Source organism: Diceros bicornis, chromosome 25, assembly GCF_020826845.1.
Source record: "Diceros bicornis minor isolate mBicDic1 chromosome 25, mDicBic1.mat.cur, whole genome shotgun sequence".
Classification (NCBI taxonomy): Eukaryota; Metazoa; Chordata; class Mammalia; order Perissodactyla; family Rhinocerotidae; genus Diceros; species Diceros bicornis.
In genome coordinates this window covers 24,308,908-24,330,252 of record NC_080764.1, presented here as the reverse complement: position 1 = coordinate 24,330,252, position 21,345 = coordinate 24,308,908, and the positions used below count along the sequence as shown (strand labels likewise).

The following is a 21,345-nucleotide window of genomic DNA, read 5'->3' as shown; positions in this document are numbered from 1 at the left end:
AGTAGTAGATAATAACAACAATAAACAAACACATAGGGACAGAGATTGGATTGGTGGTTACCAGAGGGGAAGAGGGGAGGGAGGAGGGTGAAAGGGATAATTCGGTACATGTGTGGTGATGGGTTGTAATTAGTATTTGGGTGGTGAACATGATGTAATCCATGCAGAAATAGAAGTATAATGATGTACACCTGAAATTTATACAATGTTATAAATCAATGTTTCTGCAATAAACAAAAAATTTAAAAGAAAAAGGACTTACTTCACCAAAATGTACTATAGTCACAATAATTGAAATAAGGGGGTATTGTGAAAAATAGGCAAATAGATCAATAGAACAGAATTAAAAGCCCAGAAATATATATATGTATAATCTTAGTATATGATAAATGAGGCATTTAAAATCAGTCATGATAAATGAGGCATTTAAAATCAGTCAGGAAATGACAGACTATTTAATAAATGGTGTTGGGACAAGGAGCTATCCATTTGGGAAAAAGTAAAATTAAATACCTTCCTCACATCATACTTAAAGATACATTCCAGTATGTAAAAATTTTTTTAAAGGATAAAAGAAAAAAGGGGAAAATATATTTATAATCTTGGGGAGAGAAAGCTATCTTGACAAAACATAAAACCCAGATACATTATGTGTATGGCAGAAGACATAAAAAGTCAAAAAGCAAAAGAATTATGACAGAAAATATTTGCAACTGATATAACAAAATTTTATACCTCTTATTTTATTTTATTATGTATACACATCTCATTTTCTCTGAATTATCTAATATAGCTGAATATTTTATATACATATATATTCATATAAAGAACCTATCAATCAATAAGAAACAACCCAATAGCTGAGGTCTATCCCCATGGGCTACCCCTACAGGCTTTCCCTGTAGGCCCACGTTGTTGGAAATGCCTCACAAAGTAACTATGTGGTTTTTGCTTTACTCACAGAACTATTTGTTAGATCTGTAGGAAAAAACTACAAGACAGAGTTCCTAAAAGTATGAAAGACCTAACCTATATCTATTTAACCTAACGGTTAAATTTTTTTACCTTAGGTATTGCATATCCCACATTCTGTACTATTTTTGGGTGTGATAGCTTAGGAGTAAATTTGATTTGAATTCCTTCATGTTTAGAGGGTGTGTGAAATTGAGAACTGGGCAGATACATTTACTTTGACCCTAAAGGTGGCCCTAAAATAAATTACTTGAAGAAATTAGACCCCAAAGAGTCTAGGTGGGGACATGTTTGAAGTATGTCATCAGCATATCCATATTTAAGTGGAGACAAAAGAAGTCCAATTAAAAGAATTATGGGATGACTGACACGACAACTGTGGATTAAGCAGAGGTTCTTTTAAAAAGGGCTACCTTGAAGATAAATTCTGAGTGAAGCTTTGGAGGAATTAAGGTGACCTTGATGGGCAGTGGAAGGAATCACAACATGTAAACGTCCTTAAATAAAAAGTTATTGACTTTAAATGATTTTGCCTAATGTTACACATAATTTTCAAACACACTTTACACTGTAGGAAAAAAAAATACAATAGAAATCTACCATCCAATTAAAATAACCCAACTGAAAAATAGGTAAAGATCATAAACAGACAATTTTCAGATGACAAGATCAAATGTTCAAAACCACACATGAAATATATTGTTCATATGAATAAATTCAGTTAATAAAATAATGAAATATAAATCAAGTTAATACATCAATAAAATAATGAGACATCAATTTTTGACCATTATCCTAAGTCAGAAACTGTGAAGAGCCTGTGAATTTACTCTACTTGCAAGCTAACAAGTTAGCTTACCACAGTGGTAGACACATTCTGACAGAAGAATATAAGACCTCCCTAAGGAAAAAAAAAAAAAGAAGCTCTGATTAGCAGATACATGTATAAAATCTGTTTGGTGCTTATGTTTCTAATTTTAAGCAAGTTAATTGGCATTCTAGAACATGCATCAGTCTCTTAGAAGTTTGGTTAGTGTGAGTCAATCGCAAAGAACATGATCAACTCTGAATGTTGATTAACTGATACACTGAAATCTTTGGACCTGCAAGTCTGGGGACAGAGTCAGGACCCACAATGATTATACCAAGGTACTGTCAACCTGCTAGACAGTCAGCCTTTCCCAAAGACATCTCTCTCTCTGACCCCTTGCAGGCGTTCATCAAACCAAAACATTTCAGCTGTTCCTCTCGCGATCCTTTCCAACCCCTTTCATTATCATAGTCATTTCCAGTTTGTTCATATCTGTTAAAAAGTATCATCCAAACTAGAACGCACTACTCCAGATGCAATCTGAACAGCACAGAATACATCATATGCACTGGACCCTATTTTTGTATGAATGTACCCTAAATATGAACTGGCTTTTTCATTGGCTGCTATACTTGTAGAATCTTCTCAAGCTTGTATTTAACCCCAACTCCCAAGTCTTTTTCACATGGGGAAGGAAGACAGTAAAAGTAGAGGAGAGCTTGTGCTGTGGAATCAGTCTTCCTAAGCTTGAATTCTTGCTCTGCCATGTGCTGACTGTGTAATGATTACTTAACGCCTTTAAACCTTAATTTCCTCACCTGTAAAATAGGAGTGGTAATAAGAATACCTACCTCGAAGGGCTGTTGTAAGGAATAAGTTACCTTAGGAGAAATACTTGGTACAATACAGACTATTTCCCATGCATCCCACATTGTGCTGGATACATCTTATTTAATCCTCACAGGAATGCTATCATGCATATATTACTGCATCCATTTTACAGATGGGAAATCTGAGGTTCATAGAGTTCAAGTAGCTTGCCTGAGGTCAAGTAATTGCTAAGTGGCAGAGCCAGGGTTGTAATAAGACCTTCCTGACTCCAAAGACCAAGTTCTTTCTCTCACACCATTTAGGGGCATTCTTCCCCTTCCTGTATTTCTACGTTTTTTAAGCCTTTACACAGCAGAATAAAAAGGTGAGGGTGCAAGCTCTGGGGAAACCACTTTGTTTGATGATTTGGAACAAGTTACCTAATCTCTACTTATATGATCTGGGACAAGTTACTTAACTTCGCCAAGCCTCAGTTTACCCATCTGTAAAATAAGAATTTTAAGAGCAATACCTACCTCAGAGATTTCAGGGCTGATTAAATGAGATAGCATTTAACACAGTGCCTACCCACAGGCCAGTACACAATAGATGTTAGCTGTAGTGTTCCCACTCCAGGTCACCTTGCTGGTACCAGCCAAGTCTGCTTAGGAAACCATCCTAGAGTATTTCCAGGGATCCACATCAAATTTACAAAATTTCTCTAAACTTTCTTAAATACATTTCCTACATCTAAAATATGTCAGATTACATCTAGAGTTCTTTTCCTCACTTTTATGAACTCCAAGACAACAGAGTTGAAAAGAGAGAGAAATAAACACCATCATAACTCATAAAACGCATAAGACCCAGAAATCAAAGAAAGTTGACTTCAGCTATAACTCATCAAGGGCTACTTGCATCAGTTCCCACTGCTTTACCACAACTCACTTCCCATATTGCTCAGCCCTATATATTTATCACCTGCAGCTCACATTTGAGGGCACTGATTACAAAATGTTTTTTTGTACATTGACCCAGCTGCCAGGAGCCCCCCACCACCTAACTCAGCAAAACTGGTTCAAGTAACTAAGCTTTCAGTATTTCAAGGCCAAAGGAAAAGGTAATCATAATCCCCACAGCAGTTCTAAGATATTTATTACTGTACCCATTTTACTGCTGAGGAAGATGGGGCTTCTCAAGGCCATTGTTTGTATTTTACGCAAAGTCACAGATTGGTTAGGGGTGGAGATAAGAGTTGACCCAGATCTCCCACAATGCTCTCCAAGTGGAAGGAGCCTGTGGGTTGCAAACAGCAATGCTTCCCCAACTGGTCCTCCAGCCTCCTGCCACCCACATCAGTTTTGCAACATGTTCCTACCTCCTATGGGATTATTTACTTAATTTTTTTTTAAATCAATGCACTTTTTGCTACCTAAATAGATTAGGGAATACCAGCTTAAAGAGTAACAGCTGTGAAACCACAGGTTTTATACACCATGTATACTTTGTATAATAATTTTTAAGTGCATTCATTTCCTAGGGCTGCCATAACAAAATACTATTAACTGGGTGGGTTAAAACAACAGAAATTGATTCTCTCACAGTTCAGGAGGCCAGAAGTTCAAAATAAGGGTGTCAGTAGGGTTGGTTCCTTCTGGAGCAGAAACTGTTCCACACCCCTCTTAGCTTCTTGTTGTTCTTCTGCTTGTACACACATCATTTCAATCTCTACCTCCACATTCACATGACCTTTTCCTCCCTGTATGTCTCTATGCCAAATCTCCCTCTCCTTTCTCTTATAAAGACACTGGTCATTGGATTCACTAAATCTAAGATTATTTCATCTCAAGATCCTTAACTAATTACATCTGCAAAACCCTATTTCCAAATAAGGTCACGTTCTGAGGTTCTGGGTGGACATGAATTTTGAGAGGGACCCTATTCAACCTCGTACAACAAGTAAATAATGATTACAGTTTTTTTGCAAGTTTTTCCATGCACCACCTAAAATCATCTTGCATTCTGTTAGTGGTTTGCTAGGGAGACCTCGGTGTACACAGCATTTGGAGGCTCTCGGGCACCTCTCCTAGTTTTCAAAGTGGCAGATTTTATAGTCAAGGTAGTTGCAGTTCCTTTACTGCATTTGAACCAATGTATGTTTAGGCAAATCAAGAAGTTGGTCCCCTATATAGAGCTGATTTTCTGGTTTGGGGAACTCAGGAAATGTTATTAATAATAGATTGTTTCAAGTGCTATTTCAAGAAGGTAGATGAATACTAGCTTATTGCATGATTCATTGTTTTCTGAAATCAGTAGCTGTGCACGTACAGGTCTCTGTGGGGTTGTATTTGAGGATTTATTAAGTCTTCTCTCCATAGAGACAACCAAAGGATCTTAAGGTAGATTTGCAATTTAAAAGAGGCCATTAGTTAACACTGGACATTGAAAAACTCCATTTTGTGCAGGAAGGTGGAATGCCTAAAAGCACTGTAAACAGGAACCCAGAGTAAGCCCCAATTTTCAATCCAGAGAAGAAAGATGGGAAGGAGAATTTTATTCTCAGCAGCCTGTATGTGACCTAGACTTCCATGTGAATCACGGGTTGAATAAACTTGGGTTTTGCCATTTGAGATAATACTCAGAGGACCTTACTCTTCTAAACGCACAGACTTTGGCTCTTTCTAAAAAGTATGCACTGGATAATGGAAATTAAATATCTCAGGGAAGACATTTTTATTGTCATTCTTATTTTTAATTCAGATGCTTTTTTCTCCAAAATATTAAAAATTATCATTTATCAAAAACATAAGAGGGGAAACTGTCTTAAATGAAAAACTGTCAGATGGTGAAGATCAATTATTATATGGTCTCGATGCAAAATATTATCAAAGATGCATAAGAGCAAATGCTGTCCTTGGAAACATCTCCATAAGCACATTTCCATAAACACATATGGTGTAGGACCTGTCACATACACACCATCTCAGTGTTTATACTGAGCGCAATAATTCAACATGTGTAACCAGCTTACAGAAATGTGATAAAACACTCTAAATAAATTGGGTTGTTGCCATGACAAATAACCGAAACAAAAGAAACAATAGCAACAAAAAAAAAACACTTAAACAAGAGGAGGTGGAGAAGGTCCCAAAACTGAAAGGTTCAGTGTTTGTTGGCAAAAATTCAAAGTACAAATTGTTACTAACGTGTACCTTGTGTTTCCACCAACAAATATATCTTAAAGAAGCAACCCAAACCTTCAAGTATGAATGGTTGCTGACCTTCAAACAGTATTTGTCACTATATGACTCATTATCACCCAACACCATTGCTGATATAGACAGCTTTGTAAAACATTCCCGCAGAACTTCCTCAGAGACACCACTCAATTCACAAGAAAATGTGTTCCTTTACTTTTTAATCACTCCTAGGTTTTCATGATGTGCATTGCACAAATGAATAGGAAGGTCTTGGAGGGTCCAGGATGAGCAACTCCAAATCAAAATATATTGCTTTGCCAGAAACATACATTATTTGTGTATGTGTGCGGAAGACTGGCTCTGAGCTAACATCCATTGCCAATCCTCCTCTTTTTGCTGCGGAAGATTAGCCTTGAGCTAACATCTGTGCCCATCTTCCTCTATTTTGTATGTGGGATGCCGCCACAGCATGGCTTGATAGTGGTGCGTAGGTCTGCGCCCAGGATCCGAACCTGCGAACCCTGGGCCGCCGAAGCAGAGCACACGAACTTAACCACTACGCTGCCAAGCCAGCCCCCCAGAAATGTACATTTTTAACAGGAGACAGGCAGCATTCTGCTATGCTTTTAGAGGGAAAGAAGTGGGGTTTGAGGGAGGGGAGAAGGGCCCACTGGAGAGAAAGTTGGAGAATGAGAAAAAAGCTGTGCTGTTATTTACTCTATCCCCCTTCCAGGAATTCAAAGCAGGTGTCAATGTACTAAAAGCTGTATGGAAACACTGCAGGATAAAACCCGTTTAGCTTGGTTTAACATATCCTTTCTCAAACTGACTTGACTGCAAAGCCTCTTCTTCATACGACAACTTTTTTGTGTGTGTGTGAGGAAGATCAGCCCTGAGCTAACATCCATGCTAATCCTCCTCTTTTTGCTGAGGAAGACCAGCTCTGAGCTAACATCTATTGCCAATCCTCTGCCTTTTTTTTCCCCAAAGCCCCAGTAGATAGTTGTATGTCATAGCTACACATCCTTCTAGTTGCTGTATGTGGGACGCAGCCTCAGCATGGCCGGAGAAGCAGTGCGTCAGTGCACGCCCAGGATCCAAACCTGGGCCGCCAGTAGCCGAGTGCACACACTTAACCACTAAGCCATGGGGCCGGCCCCATACAACAACTTTTAACATCCTAATTCTATAGCATTTATTTTGGGGAATGTGGTAGCTAGCCTTCAAAACAACCTCCAAGATGGCCTCCAGTGATTCTCACCTCCTGGGATTCATACCCTTGTGTAGTCCCCTCCCACATTTAGTAGAGTTGATCCGAATAATGAAAATGATATTGCAGAAACGATAGAGTGTGACTTGTGAGGCTAGGCCATTCAAGATATTGTGGCTCTCCCCTTGTGGTCTCTTGGACTGCTCACCCTGGGAGAGGCCAGCCACCACGTCATGAGGACACTCAAGCTGCCTGTGGAGAGACCCACATGTGGAGGAACTGAGCACCATGTGAGTGAGCCGTCTTGGAAGCAAATCTTCTAGCCCCAGTCAAGCCTTCAGATGACTCCAGCCCCGGCTGACATCTTGACTGCGACCTCAGGAGAGACCCTGAGCTAGAACCACCCAGCTAAGCCAGTCCTGCACTTCAAACCACAGAGACTATGTGAGATCATAAATATTTACTGCTGTTTTAAGCTACTAAGTTTGGGGGTAACTTGTTGTGCAGCAAGAGATAACTACCACAGGGAATATTAACCTAAAGCATTTGCTATCAGTCATTTCAGTTTGTCATTAACCACTGTGAAGCTTTAGCGTGGAATATGTTTTTACACTATTCCACCTCTCTAGACATAGCTAAATGGCTAAGGGATGGACTCATACCTAAATCCAAGCCACTCAGAGTCATTCCTTAGGATTTTTGTAATTGAAGCTGGACAGAGATTTATTCTCTGGTGATGAGACCAGGAGACGTGGGACTCAGGAGCTGCCAGTGGCCATATTTCATGCTGTGTAAAGAAAGCTTTTCTAAAAGAAAGAAGTTGACAACACAGAGAGAAGTGGGTCTGAGAGACTGAGGAAAAAATACCTAGTAGCACTCAAGTCCCTAGTTCCAGTGACCCCTGATACCACCTGCCCCCCCTTCTCAATGTGAGCTTTCCAATAAGTTCCTCTTTTTGCCTAAATTGGTTTAAGTTGGGTTTCTAAACCTTGCCCCCAAAAGCATCATGACTGATACACTCCCACATAACTCCACGCTTCCCCTAACACAGCACTGGTGACACTGGGCCATAACTCTTCCTGCTTATCCACCTTCCTGTCCACAGAGAGTGGTCTTCAGGGTCACAGCATTCTGCCCTTCTCTGGAAACTGCACTCAATAGACAGGGCAGGATTCCAACAACCATGTCTGTACTTCATACCCTTGGGCCCTGAACCACAGTTGATTCACTCAAGTTGGACCAGTCAGATTCCCCCTTGAGGAATTTGGAATTGAGACCCACAGAGATTGAACACAGAAACCTCTTCACACTAACAACCTCTAACTAGTAAAGTGTCCCAAGCTGCCTTAGTCGCTGCCTCTTCTGTGAATTTTCTAAGAACCTCCAGTATTCTCCCAATAAGCTTGCAAGGTCACTTCTGCTTCCTAAAGCCAAAGGAAACTTGGCTAATGCATGCCCCCACCTATCGTAGTCTCCATGTGAGCAGGGACAACTTGTTCTTCATTGTGTCTCCAGAGCCAGCACAGCCCCAAGTACACAGTCAGACCTCACTAAGTATTTCATGAATGACTGAAGCTCACCACACTCGGTGGGAGATGCTCTCCTTCCTACTTAGATGGAAAGATCTCAATTCTTTTTACTCTCTTGCTTTCAAGGTCCTGCACTCCTCTGTCCTGGCCTTGGTTCTTCCTGTATAGCAGCTACAGGGACAGTGTGTCCTTTGTAGGCAGTACATCACATCCCTACTCAAAGAGGCACATTAGATACTAGAGGTCTCAAGCCTCTCCTCATCCAAGAAACTCTGCCCTTGTCTGCATGCCGGGGGTCACCCATCCTATCATCCTGCTTTTACTGTGCTGAGCTAAAGCCACAGTGACCAGATGATTTCCATGGCCAGTGCTAGCTTTATCCTGACAATGCCATGTTTCCGGGGGGCTCTGACCTTCATATCTTATTGGTCCTCTGGTCCTTGCTCTTGGCATTCTAGGAGGGGCTTTTTATCATGGCCTTACTGCTTTGGGTGGGAAAGAATGACTTCCAGGGAAATTTCCACCTTTCTATAGAACGATTCTTCTAAGAACAGACCTTGCACATAAATAGAATGAGAAGAATTGGTGGAGTATGGGACAGAGTATGCGATTATAGAACAAGTTCAGGAGCTTCCAATTACAAGAAGAGGAGCTAAGAAATCATGGTTAGCAGAGGAGAAAGAAGCAAAGTGTAGTGGGCAATTGTTGAATTGACTACCTCAAATTCATTCCCCATTTTCTCCCCTTTTTAAAAGTAGCCAGTTTCCTTTGGGGTGTTGCCCCTCCTCTATGCTTAGTCATGGGTGGAATTGATACCCCTTTAGCTCCAGGCCCAAATAGCCTGAGCCAATCACCTTTTACTTCAGTGATCTATCATCATGTGGCATTTCTCTGGTCACAGCAACTGGTGAGCACATAACCTCAGCTGGTTTAATCAGAGTGAAGCCCAGCATTTTCTTTAATATTTGAAGGAGAAAGTCTATCTTTCTCTGACATGGAAGAAGTATGTAGACCCATGAGCCGTTGGCAGCCATCTGGCACCCATGAGGGCAGGCAGCCTTTGAATAAAGCTGGCACCATGAAAGGCAGAGTTGAAAAATGGAAATGAACTAAGCTGTGGGTGACATCACTGAGCTCCCAGATCAAACTAACTGTGAAGGCTATTCTACCTCTGGACTCTGTAGTGACATAAGCCAATAAACTCTCTAACAGGTTAGACAAGTTTGAGTTCAGTTTTCTGGAACTTAACACCTAAAAGGCATGAACCAATACACAAGGGCTAATTAGCAAGTACCACATGCTGAAGTCTGCACAGAGCTATAGGGACAGTTTTCTACTGTGGAAAGGACTTTTCCATGGTCTCTCAGCCCCGCCCCTAAGTAGGTATAAACCTACAGGTTAAAAGAGTGGACTGAGAGAAGGAAGCTGTGCTGTTCCACACGCTTGGTTGTCCAGGAATGCCAAGCACTACCTCACAGATGACACTGGACAGGCCCGTCAGCCTGACAGCAAAAACACACTCTAAGCTGAAGCAACGGCCAGGAGACTGCCAAGAAAAACAGCACTCCATCTCCCCTCCCTCAGGACTGCCTGAGCCTGAACCAGACACAATCTGGGCTAGGATCCAAACTTCTAGCCTAGAGCAAACCAATCGCTCCAGACCAGGTGCCTTGGACTCTTCTGACCTAGGAATGACTCAGGAGAAGGTGAGTTAAAACCCACCAACATTGGGCCGGCCCTGTGGCTTAGCAGTTAAGTGCGTGCGCTCCGCTACTGGCGACCCGGGTTCAGATCCCGGGCGTACACCGACGCACCGCTTCTCCGGCCATGCTGAGGCTGCGTCCCACATACAGCAACTAGAAGGATGTGTAGCTATGACATACAACTATCTACTAGGGCTTTGGGGGAAAAAAAAGGCGGAGGATTGGCAATAGATGTTAGCTCAGAGCCGGTCTTCCTCAGCAAAAAGAGGAGGATTAGCATGGATGTTAGCTCAGGGCTGATTTTCCTCACAAAAAAAAAAAAAAAACCACCAACATAAGCTAACCTAAACCAAGGCTGCCTCTGAACTAAACCAGCATTTATTCTTCCTCCAATGACTTCATTAGCCTCTAACAAAATTAATCAAAGAGGTTCAACCACATTATAACTCTGCTCTTTTAAATATACCCCCTAAATATCCGATTGGCAATATAAACTAATATTTGAGTGTTACTGTATTACAGTAATTAAAATTATATCTTGGGGTTATTTGATATTAAAAAATCTTGATTTTCTACATCTGGATTATATGGATCAAAAATTTTAATCCTATAAGTAAAAAATTATATCCTGGGATTATTTGATATTAAAAAATCTTGATTTTCTACATCTGGATTATATGAATCAAAAATTTTAATCCTATAAGTAAGTTTTACTTCTTTATAGTATAAAACTTAGAAATACAAATAAAAAGAAATGGGGGGAAATTCCAATGATTTTCTCATCATCCAGATGTACATCATTCTCTTTCCTATGCATATGTAGCAGGATGATACATAAACCATTTTTTTTAATAATTTTATTTATTTATTTATTTTCCCCCCCAAAGCCCCAGTAGATAGTTGTATGTCATAGCTGCACATCCTTCTAGTTGCTGTATGTGGGACGCGGCCACAGCATGGCCGGAGAAGCGGCGCATCGGTGCGCACCTGGGATCCGAACCCGGGCCACCAGCAGCGGAGCACGAGAACTTAACCGCTAAGCCACGGGGCTGGCCCTACATAAACTATTAATTGCTTTGTTTTCTGAGAGTCAGTGTTTGTTGCTCCCTGCCCCCAGCTAGATGGGTAGGCATCCACTATAGAGATTTTTAGAAGAGGTACTAAAGAGAACACATCACATATTTTTTATTTTAAGACCAAAAGTCATATTGCAGTATAAAACAGAAAGGATTCGAAAAGATATGCAAATAGTTGAAAACAGTTTTTCCTGGCCCCTCCCCCACTCCACCTCCCACTCCCTGACTGGTTAAGGTGAGTTGGGAAATGTGAGAACAGTCAAGAAAGGAAGGAAGAGGGTCGAGTACAGACTGTGGTGGGGGCACTGGGCCCTGGGACAGACTCTGCTGACTGTGCCCCAGTATCCATCCTCCTCTTTCTTTCTTACTTACAGAACCCCAATTTTGTTTAGGTGCCTTTTTCCCAGCCTTCTTTGCAGTAAAGCATGGTCATGTCACCCAGTACTAGCCAATTAGATGTGAGCAAAAGTCTGCTAGAGATTTCTAGAAAATATTTGTTTTCTTGATATGGACACCATTTCTTCCTTCTTCCTTCCTTAAACGTAGAACTGACACCTAGTATGCAGCAGCCACTTGGCAACCATGAGGCAACAAGCTAACAGGCCAAGATAGGACAGCAAACAAAAAGATAAAGGTCCCAGACCTACACTGTCCAATACAGTAGCCCCTAGCCACATGAGGCTATTGAGCAATTGAAATGCAGCTAGTTCAAATGCAGATGTGCCATAAGTGTAAAATACACACCAAATTTTGAAGAATTAGTATCAAAAAAATGTAAAATATCTCCTTAATAATTTTTACATTGATTGCATATTGAAATGATAGTATTTGGGATATATTAGGTTAAATAATATATATTATTGAAATTAATTTTACCTGTTTCTTTTACTTTTTTAATGTTGCTATTAGAAGTTTTAAAATTACATATGTGGTTCACATTATATTTCTATCGGACAGCACTACCCTAGAACATGAACGACATTATGGAGTCATCGCACCACTCTCACTGAGGGATAAAAATAAATCCTTATGGATTTAAGCTGCTGTTAGTCAGGTTATCTGTTTCTCGCAACCAAAAGCATTCCTGGCAGATACAAGAGTCCTTAAAGTGGAGTTTCAGGATGGGTGGAAATTAAAGAACCCCTTTGTACTTTGGGGAGCCAAGAACAGAGAAGATCTGTAAGTCAAGTGCAAGCTGAGGAGGTATAGAAGCTCCTGACAGCCTCTCGGAGCAGCAATCACAGAGAAGAAGGGGTAGAGGGGCACATCTATGTATTAAAGGAGCCTAGTTGGTTCCCTGGATCTTCATGGCTCCCAGATTGTCATGCAAGAGCATCCAAAAGCTCTCCCGGGCCCAAATGGTGCTCAGAAGTAAGTTGAAAGAAGAAAAGAACAGTCCAAACCATAAGATCATCCTTCAGCCCAGACAGGAACTCGCTACAGTGGAGGGATATGACATGGACTCGCTGCCCTGGGGGAGTGTGGAGACTGAGGCCCCATCAGCATCAGGAAACCAAGTGGAGCCAAGCCAGGGCCTTCAGACAGCAGGTGGGCAGAGAGACATCTGATGAAAGATGTCGTGGGCAAGAGAAAAAGTAAGCACCCCCTTCCCACTGCTCCCACAGTAGCATTTACACAAGCTCCTGGTAATTAAACAAGGCAGCCATTAGACTGAGGTGGCTCTAATGCTGTGGCGGCCTACGTAAGCAAACCAAAACCTAAGCCTGTGAATGCCTCAAGGTTAGGAAATCAAACCACTAAGGACAACCAATCACAAACAGACAGGTAGGCTTTAAACTGCAGACCATCAAATAATTTCCTTTCTTTGCTTCTGCACCTTCTCTGTGTGTCTTCCCCCGGCTCCCATCCACAGAATGCTCCTAACCATCTCCAGTTTGGCGCTGCCCCATGCAAATCAATTTTTGCTCAAATAAACTCTTAAAATGTTTAATATGCCTCAGTTTGTCTTTTAACACTCCTCAGGGCTTAGCATCAACTCCAGGGGGGCAAGAGGAATACAGACAGGAAACAATCCTGAATATGTCAGGACTTGAAGACTGAAATGACTGAGCAACCAATGAAGTCAATTGTGTTTATTTGGAAGCAACTAAGTACAATTTTCTGTATCAGGAAAAATGGGCAAGGGATGGACTGTGGGGCTGGGAATATGGGAATAGTAGTCAGAAATTGAGTCTGAGAAAATAATTAAGTCACATTTCTAGCATACCCAATGTTTGTGGCCTTGATATATCATACCCACTAAACACACACGCACGCATTCACATACACATGCACGTACACACAGATATAGCTTTGCATATTTTTAAACAAAAATGAAGTTGTACTGTACATCCTGTTCTATAACCTGCTTTTCTCATTTAATAACATATCTGAAACATCTTTACATGGACCAAACTTTGAATGCCAGGCTGAAGTGTGTTCAGTCCACCTCACCCTACCAGGCTCTGGGAGACTGCATTTTCCAAAGAGGCCTCAGCAACATCTTCCATCTCACATGCTCTTCTGCACTGTGACCTGGGCACTCTGCCATCAGGAAGTGGAGCCTAATTCCCCTCCCCTTGAATCTGGGCTGCCCTGGTGACTCACTTATACCAACAGAATGTGGCAAAAGTGACCGCTGTGTGACTTCTGAGACTAGGTCAGAAAAGGCCATGCAGCTTCCTTCTGCCTGGGAGTCTTAGACTGTTCGCTGTCTGGATGCTCTCTCTTGGAACCCACTCGCCACGCTGTAACAAGCCCAAACGCCACAAGAAGGTCAAAGGTAGTGCTCCAGGTGACAGCCCCACTTAAGCCCAGCCTTCAAGTCATCCCAGCCCAGCCACCAGACATGTAAGTAAAAAGTCTCCAGATAATTCCAGCACCTCACCTTCTGAGTCATCCTTAGCGAGTCAAGTCTTCCCACCTGAGGCCCCAGACATCGTGGAGCAGATGCAGGCCATCTCCACAGTCCCCGGTCGGATTTCAAACCCACAGAATCTGGGAGCATAATAAAATTATTTTACACCACCAAGGTTTACAGTGGTTTGTTCTGCAGCAATTGAAAACCAGACCACAGGCCCAACAGTATCCAGGGTGCTACAGACTGAATGTTTGTGTCCCCCTTAAAAATTCATATGTTAAATTGCAACTCCCAATGTGATGGTATTAGGAGGTGGGGCATTTGGGAGGTCATGAGGGTAGTGCCCTTATAAAAGAAACCCCAGAGAGCTCCCTTGCCCCTTCCACCATGTGAGGACACAGGGAGAAGACAGCCATCTACGAACCAGGAAGAGAGTTCTCACCAGATACAATCTGCCACAATCTTGATCTTGGACTTCCAGCCTCCAGAACTCAGAGAAATAAACGTCTGTTGTTTATAAACCTCCCGGTCTACAGTATTCTGTTATAGCAACCTGAACAGACTAAGACACGGGGAAACTAAAATAATGTTGCCAGCCTAAAAACTTATTAACAAAGCGACTTCTCTATAAACAGCTAATGCAGTACAACGAAAGTCAAGCCCCAATTAAAATCTTTTTAAATTATTTCCACCACCTTTCCTCTTTGTCAGCGTGCGGCTTTATCATGGGTGGCTAATGCATATTATGTGTCAGACACTTTACTAAGCACCGAACATACTGAACTCTTCATTTAATTCACAAGAACTCTGCAAGAAAAGTATTTTATCTCCATTTTACAGATGACAAATCTGAGGCTCAAAACAGTTACTCAGCTAATAAATGGCAGAGCAGAGATTTGAATGCCAACCTTCTGACTCCCAAACACTGTGCTCTGCCCACTACATTACAAGGGAGTTAGCTGTGTGGCACCTGCAGAAAAGCTTATGTAGCATAATAAAACCATATTTTTGCCATTCCTCTAAAAACAGAGGGAGGATTTCAATGAAATGTGGTCATGGAGAGGATTCCACTGCCTCATTCCTTATTCTTTCTTGTGATGGTGTACTCTGGCAATGCATCCACTAACCTTTTATTTCACAGGATGTTTATATAAGTTAATATCCTTTTCTCAGCCAAAATTTTTATCAAACCAGTTTATTTATCAGCACATACATATATAAAAGACCCCCTCCACCAAAAAACAACGAACATAACATTATCTATACCAACATGAATTGAGCTTTTCTTTTTCTACTTTGACTTTTATAAGGGCACATGTTGACCTATCACTGGCATTCTGTGATTGTACTGGTGGACAAATAAAGCGGGGAGAAGATACAGGAAGCCAGGGAGTATCTATAACTTATCAAGATATTGGTACTAACCCCTCTTGTTTTTTTTTCAACCAGAAAAGGGAGATCTGAATTTAACACTGAAATTGTAATTCCTGGGACAGAAACCATCAAATGTACTACAAAGGTTCAATTTTATATCCTCAGCTTTGATTGTCCTTACATCAACAACAATAATATGAACTCATAATTAGTGAGTGTTCACCACGCGCTAAGCATTAGGTTAAATGCTTCATGCTTTACCTCACTCAGTCTTAACAGCACCTCTACAACGTCACCACTATTATTATCCACATTTTACAGATGAGAAAACAGGCTTGAGCAGCTGACCCAGAGTGACTCAGGGGAAGCTGTGGAGCTGGACTTGAACCGAGGTCCATCTGAACCCAAAGTCCATGCTCTCAGCCTGGTCTATCTTCTTTCCATTTGGCGTGTGCCCTCTTCACAGCGGCCCAGCATCTATTTGACATTCTTCCTATGTTTGGAGAACTTCCCATAGTATGAGTCCCACTCTCAAAGGTAGAAATCAGAAACTTATTTTCTCAGCCTCTCCTGCAGCTTGGGTGCTGACATGTGACACAGGCTCTACTAATCAGATACATCCATATGAAAATTCATTTTGCAGAATAATAGGAGGAAAGAGGCAGGGTACAGAATCCATGCTTCTGGGAAGTGTGCAGGTGGAGGTGCCAACCTGGGGAGGTGGCATTGGCAGATGTTCCAATGGGGGTCTTCACTGCAGACAGCAGTAGACAGTGCTCTAACAGGGTCTTCAGCAGCTGATGCTGTAATGGAGTCTTCAGTGTAGCCACCATGTCATTTGTTTCTGGTTATGAGGCCACCAAGCCTGACTCTGACCTTCCCAGAGTTTCTCTGAGCTATCAGTTAGACTTTAATAAATTATGTTTCTGCTTAAACTAACTAGAGTAAGTTCTAAGAACCCAACTGGCACAATCCCTTCAGAACTCGAGAACAAATATTTCAAAAGGAACTACATATACCTGTTTGTCTTGTTTTTCACAAGCCACAATCAATTTTATTTTATTTTATTTTATTTTATTTTATTTATTTTTGTTTTGTGAGGAGATCAGCCCTGTGCTAACATCTGCCAATCCTCTTCGTTTTTTGCTGAGGAAGACTGGCCCTGGGCCAACATCCCTGCCCATCTTCCTCCACTTTACACGGGAGGCCACCATAGCATGGCTTGCCAAGCAGTGCGTCAGTGCACGCCCAGGATCCGAACCAGCGAACCCCGGGCCGCTGCAGCAGAGCACATGCACTTAACCGCTTGCACCACTGGGCCAGCCCCTTAATGATTTATTTTAACGCACACAGCTTTTTCTAAGTGGGTGAGTTTTCTAATAATTCATGAAAAGTAGCAAAACTAGCTAACCTCTCAGCTCTGTTGAGAGGTCTGCTGACTTTTTCACCAACTGAAAACCATTTCTTTCATGAGTAGAAATCCCAAAAAACTTCAAATACACTTTTTTCCCTTTGGAAGTATTTTATTTCTTGGCTTTTTTGCTATTAATATTAAAGCGATATATCTGGTTCTAGCTGTGAATTTAATCAAATTCTTATTCCATTGTCTTAACTCTATTCCTAAAGCCAAACTCTGAAACTTGTGCTAATTCACATATCTCATTCTTACAAACTATCATTCTTATCCTCTACCTCTGTTCTACTGACAGACTGATCACTGCACCTTAAATGATGTGACATAATCGTGAGGCATTCAAGACACTTTTATCTGATTTTGCGTACTGGTTGTCAACTAATCGACAGTCTTCAGTGTTACATGTGGCGTGTTTATATCAGGAATATGGCAAACAATGTAGGTTGCCTATTTGACAGCCATTTGCCCATATTTGTTGCTCACAGAGACCCCAATTTGTGCAGGCATAAGGCAGAAATATGCTCGAAGATGGTGGGCTCTTCCCCCAGCCCCAGCTATTGAACTCTGATGGTTTCCCTTCCCTTTTGCTGTGTTTGATTTAGGGGTGGGCGTATGGTGGGCATTTAAATCCGACCAATCAAACTGAGGAGTGGTCTAACTTTGGAACAATTTACGTTCTTGATAAAAACTTCTTTCTTCCTGTTTTGGATGTCATAATGAATGGATAAGATGTCAGGAGCTGCAGCAGCCATTTTGTGACTCTGAAGGACTTTCTTTTTCAAGAAAACATAAATCCACGAGGTCTAGGAGAACAAACGAGAAGGCAGCAAGAAATGTTGGAAACTAGGAAACAAATGGATGAGGAGTAACTGATGGCAGACCCAAGAGAGTTGAATTCTAAGCTGGCAGAGAGGAAAGCTATGAGAACCAACCTGATTAACACTTCAGAATTCTCAGAGGTCTTAGGAACTGGTAGTACCAGGGACCTCTGCAACTGGGGATGGAAGAAGATGAAAAAATAAGGAGGCAGCAGTTAAACCCCTAGGACCCTTTACTCATTCCATACAGCTAGGCCAGTGCCCCGTTCCCATACCAGCGAAATACTGACGGTACATTCAGTGGAGAAGGCCAAATGGTATTCTCTGGACTTGAGGACAGCTGAAATAGTGGATACTGTACTGAAATCAGGTGTATTCGGTAACTGTGTGTTCACTGAAGGCTGAATGCTGAGACCCTCAACTTGCTTTCCTTCTTTGGCTCCCAAAACATCAGCAACCAGACCTTAATCCTCCAGCTAGATAAAGGAAACACTTTCCAAGTAATATAAGCAGCTCAAGAGGAAAGAACTCAAGATACAAACATGGAGATAGAGGATAGTCACTCGGGACGCCTACGGTGAGGCTCCCAAAGTGAGCAAGCTTTACCCTCACTCTCAGAACTGCAAATTGTCTTTTGGGTTCTCACTCTTAATCAGGAGCAGACCGCCCAGGATTTCCAATCATCTGAGGAAAGCCCCTAGCACAGATACTGGAAAGCAAACAAACAGAAAGGGAAGCAACTTGAAGGAAACAGAAAGGAGAGGAAAACTTCCAAAGGACTCTCTAATATTCTCAGAGGAAAAAAAAAGAATATTTTGTTTCCATAAAACAAGAACTAAATGCCATTTTGAAAGTAGAATCTGAGTGTAAGAAGGAGGACTTGAAAATTTTAAAATATGCTAACATAATTAAAAACTCAAAATAAGGGTTGGAAAATAAATTTGTAGAAATATCCAAAAAGTAGAGCAAAAAGACAAATCTATGAGAAATAGCAATTAAACATTTTTAATTTAGGGAACTAGCCCAAGACGTCCAAGATCCAGATAATAACAGTTCCAGAAAGATAAAACAGAGAAAATAAATAGAAGAAAATAATCAATTCAGAAAAATGTCCTAGAACTGCAGGGCATGATTCACCAGATTGAAAAGACTTTCTGGAAGCCATACACCATGGATGAAAACAGACCACTCATGACACATCATTGTGGAATTTCAAAAGACTCAGAGTCAAAGAGATGATTCCACCAGCCCCCAGAGAGGAAAAAGGGGTCACACATGAAGTATTAGGAATCAGAATGGCTTCAGATTTCCCAAAAGCAATGTTGAAAGCAAAAGTACTGTATGAATCTGGGTTTGGCCAAGAAAACAGAAGGCACTCTAGGTACACAAATAGGAAGGGGTGTAATAGAGGGCATCGGAGGCTCATACAACTAACCGTTGAGAGCATGAAGAGAAGCCAGTAGAAGCAGGTGATTCACACGACTTCACCTGCAAGCCACAGAAAATCTCATCACTCTAAAGTCAGCTGCTAAGCAAGGATCTGAGGGCCACCTCTAAGAGCTGGGAGCAGTCCCCGCTGACTGCCGGCAAGAAAATGGGGACTTGAGTCCTGCAGCTGCAAGGAACTGAATTCTGCTAACAACCTGAGGTAGTTTGGAAATGAAGCTTTCCCTAGTCCAGCCTTCAGATGAGGATACAGCTGATTGACATCTCGATTTCAGCCTTATCAGACCTGAGCAGAGGAGCCAGATGAAATGTGCTGGACTCCTGACCTGTAGACACCATCGGATGATAAACGTGTGTTGTTCTAAGCTGCTACATTTTTAGGAATTTGTTACACAGCAATAGAAAACTAACATCCCCAGTATGGCCTGTTGTCAGAGTAAGCTGAGGAAATTCACTTCACCCCATAGAAGGAGTCAGCTTTCAGAGGAGGAGAAAGGCCATAGAGGGCTGGAAAGCAGCAGATAGAGAGCCGCCCACCCCCTGACTATATTTCTGCAGATGTACATTACCTGGCCCAAACTACAGCTCTACCAGATGTCCCGACTGTGGTCTAACCTGTGTTTCCCGTAACTCACTCTTGATCCTGACCCCTGACTTCCCAAAAGGAGCTCTTGGATTCTCTCAGGAACGCTGATGCTGAAGTTGACTCAGAGATCTGTTCAGCTCACCTTCTGAGAGCCTGCCACAATGGCTGTGCTTGCCACTCAGTTGTCAAAACTTAAACAATATATTATCTAAGGATACATATAGGTGGTAAAGGTATAAAGCAAAGAATAATTACCAAAAAATCAGGATAGTGGTTACCTCTTGAGGAAGTGGGTGGAAAATATGCCTGAAGTAGAGCGTGGAGGAATTTCAAGTTACTAGCAATGTTGCACTTGTTAATCCAGGTAACAGGTACACAGTATCATTTTACTATTATTGCTTGAACTCTACATATATGGGGGGGGGGGTTGGTGAGGAAAATTGGCCCTGAGCTAACATCTGTTGCCAATCTTCCTCTTTTTGCTGAGGAAGACTAGCCTTTAGCTAACATCTGTGCCCATCCTCCTCTATTTTTTGTATGTGGGATGCCACCACAGCATGGCTTGATGAGCAGTGCATAGGTCTGCGCCCAGGATCCAAACCTGCAAACACCGGGCTGCCAAAGCAGAGCGTGTGAACTTAACCACTACACCACTGGCCCGGCCCCTACATATATGTTTTATACAGTCTTCTGTGTGTATTATACATAACACACAGGTGCTTAGCAAAAGGTGGTGTTAATGTAAAACGAGGAAAAGTAAGACATGAAACTAAAGATCAAATTTTCATCCTGACTGCTTGCCCTTGAATTCCTTTCCTTAGAACTTACTAGAGTGTTAAAAATGCGAGTCATAGGAATGGAGTCCCTGAAATTCAGGAAACTTGGAGAGTTTCCATTAGTAGGAAAAAGGTAGAATATTCAATAAACAGATTGAAATCATACCTCAAACCTTACCCCAAAATAAATTCTAGGTGGATCAAGATTTATAAATCTTGAAAATCTGAAAACCTTCAAGTATGAGAAGAAAATATGCGGAAATTATTTTATAATCTGGGAGTAGAGAAAGCCTTTGTGAGCATGATACAAAACAAGCCATATAACGAAAGAAGCTAAATATAAATACATTTTTAAAGTTTTGCTTAGAAAAAAAATACCATAAACAAACTCAAAAGACATGAAAAACTGGGAACAACATTTTGCATTCCTACAAATCAATAAGAAAAAGACCAATAACTTGATCAAAAATGGGCAAAGGATATGAACAGACAGTTCTCAGGAAAAGAATTTCAAATGGCTTTTAAACATGAAAATACGCTCAATTTTCTCCATAATAAGAGAAACGCAAATTAAAACTACCAGATTGGCAGATAAAATTTTTGATAACACCATGTAGATGAAGGTTAGAAAAACAGATGCTCTCACATATTGCTGGTGGGAGTGTAAACCCGCTCAACCCCTGTGGAGAACAATTTGACAAAATCTATCAAAATCTAAAAGGCATGTTTTGGCAGACACCATTAGTTGTATACCCTAAAA

At 41.4% G+C, this 21,345-nt stretch overlaps 1 non-coding gene across 1 annotated transcript; it reads left to right on the top strand.

Moving 5' to 3' along the window:
* The first annotated feature begins 859 nt into the window (after positions 1 to 859).
* On the top strand, positions 860 to 1,004 carry LOC131421959 (small nucleolar RNA SNORA18). The gene has a single exon (XR_009223999.1). It is a non-coding gene; the product is annotated as a small nucleolar RNA SNORA18 (small nucleolar RNA).
* The last annotated feature ends 20,341 nt before the right edge of the window (positions 1,005 to 21,345 follow it).